This window comes from Loa loa, assembly GCF_000183805.2.
Source record: "Loa loa unplaced genomic scaffold supercont3.5, whole genome shotgun sequence".
Lineage (NCBI taxonomy): Eukaryota > Metazoa > Nematoda > Chromadorea > Rhabditida > Onchocercidae > Loa > Loa loa.
In genome coordinates, this window is record NW_018108185.1 from 465,437 (window position 1) to 467,959 (window position 2,523).

The window sequence follows — 2,523 nt, forward strand, 5'->3', positions numbered from 1 at the left end:
GCCACTGTCGACTTCTGACCGCGATGAGATTTCGTAATCAGGCTCTGTCGAATAGTAATATTTTATATCAACAATAAACCAAATTTTACATTAAATATTTTATATCAACAATAAACCAAATTTTACATTAACAGTGACAATTAAAAATGAACAAGTCAAACAGTCTTTGATACTCAAATGATTCCGGCAAAGCCGAAATAGACTTTAAAACTCAATGGAATGGACTACCATTTGTTTGTTTATCACTGCTATTCATTTGTTCAGATAGATCAAAAGGAACTTATTTATCATCGCACTCTCCAAATTTTTGAAGTACTGGATGTAAACACTTCTTTCTGTAACAATAATATCAAGTAACTTGCAGTTAAGACAATAAGAACCGCGCCAATCAGACCAACTAAAACTATAACAACGCACCGCTCATCTAAACTGGTCCAGTACAATCATTGTGAAGAAAAAAGAGAATATTAGAAGGGACAAGAAATAAACTTCGTATCCTATAAAATTCGAAAAAAAAAAGAGCTGCAAGTAATGCCCCTCATGTACTATCTTCTTAAAAACCAAAACTTGATAAGTCTTTTTTAATTAAATATTTCTTCACATTTCTTGCAACAAAAAAGTGACTTCTTTCTCAGCAAAACAGCAAATCAATTACTGTCGCTGTCAACCTAGGTGGAAATGGCTCTTAGTACTATACTAATCAATACGGAAAGCTGGCTTGAGTCCCTTGTATAGATTACTGGTCATATCCGACATTTAAACTGAATAATCATTCACTTGATTCCGCTATAAGGAAACATTGCGACGAATCTATCTGTGTGATTTTGAATTCTTGTGATTTTCAAAGTTGTTAAGGTATGTGGTTTTGCCAACAAAGTAATGCAGTGAAAGTGTCAAAATTTGCATAGCTATTTTTACCGATATATTAATAAGAGTGAGAAGAGAAAATGTCATACAATACCACCCTTAAACGATGTGCATGAGATAATAGGGAGAGAATGTAGATAAGATATATAATGAAGGAATGATAAGGGGAAGCTACTTATCACTTTCTTCTCCAGACCACTAGCAAATAAACAATTTACTGACTAAAGAATATGTTTTGAACAGTTGAGGATTGCCAGGACCCAAACATATTTTTAAAATGAATTGCAGGGGATGACCGCGAAATATCTGGGCTTACTAGCTAACAGAATGTTATAATAGTTTTGTTACCTTTTGAAGTAGCAAAAATGAGCCACTGAGTGGTATAACGGATCATGATTGGCAGATCATTATTTAATGAATCATAGTTTGACAGAGCATAATTTGATGGACCGTAGTGATGACGGACCGTGATTCCGTGTGCTTAAAGAATATGCTACAAATGATTACGTAAAGAAGTTAGTCAGTTTTTTCACGCGAATAAGTGAATAAACGAAAACATTGTGATTTGGTCCAAGTAACATGGATGTGACCCGTTTGGTTTAATTCCGACCTCAGTTTGACTTAGAATGCTAAGAAGTACTACGGAATCGGAAGACTTTGCATTCTGCATTCTGTTATTCCGATATTATTCACCATGAACATATTATGCATTAAATGAAGAAAATTTAGATCAAATGATTTTACTAAACTATAATGATATATCCAAATACTGATAAGAAAGAATACATCTTCCATTAATTCACAATTAGATGAAATTACAGACCGATAACATATACGTTTTGTGTGCTTTCTTTTATATCTTTACTTGTTTAAAGTAAGTACCATTTTCTTTGTCAGCAACTTAACTAAATACGATAGGAAACTTCAGATTTGTCCGGCGAGCTAGGGGAATTCCTTCGTTTGAAAACCGAGTGTGGCTAATGTTTTTAGTGGTAAATAGCCATGTTTCCAGGATATCACTTCGAAGCAGCTGTTGTGAAAATTGGACTTTGTAAGATCCCAGTTGTCTAATTATGGCGAGATCCTATTAATTGACACCGACGAATAATTGTGTTGAAGGCTTCGTGGTTAAGAAATACTTATTCTTCTTAGACGTAATAGACGTAATAAAGAGCAAAAAAAGATAGAGTCGATCACTGAGCTGATTTGTAGGTCCTTGGAGAAATATCGCCAAAGGATTTAGGAAGCGCTGTTTGTCAAAGAGTGGTAAGGATCCAAGTGTTTGACTTTCCCATTTATAAAGGGAGTGGCCTACAATATTCCCATAATGTGCAATCTTTTTTAATAGATCAGAAAAGGGTTACAATTAATAGAGGAGTTTTGTTGGTTACAGTAATTCGGCATGAGAATATACGCTTGGTTAATATATTATTGGAATATCGTCAAACAAGGAAAGCTATCAACACCATAAACGGCTTTGCGTCTATAATTTAGACATTGCAGTTTATTTCTATACTTTACTGACCGGTTGTGTTCCTGTCTGACGATAAGCCTTTCCGGGACAGGCCAGCTTAGGCCAGCTTTGGATGACCAATGTCATATCGTACAAAATTGCGGCCCATCAGATCAGAGTTTGATACGCTTCACAATGATATC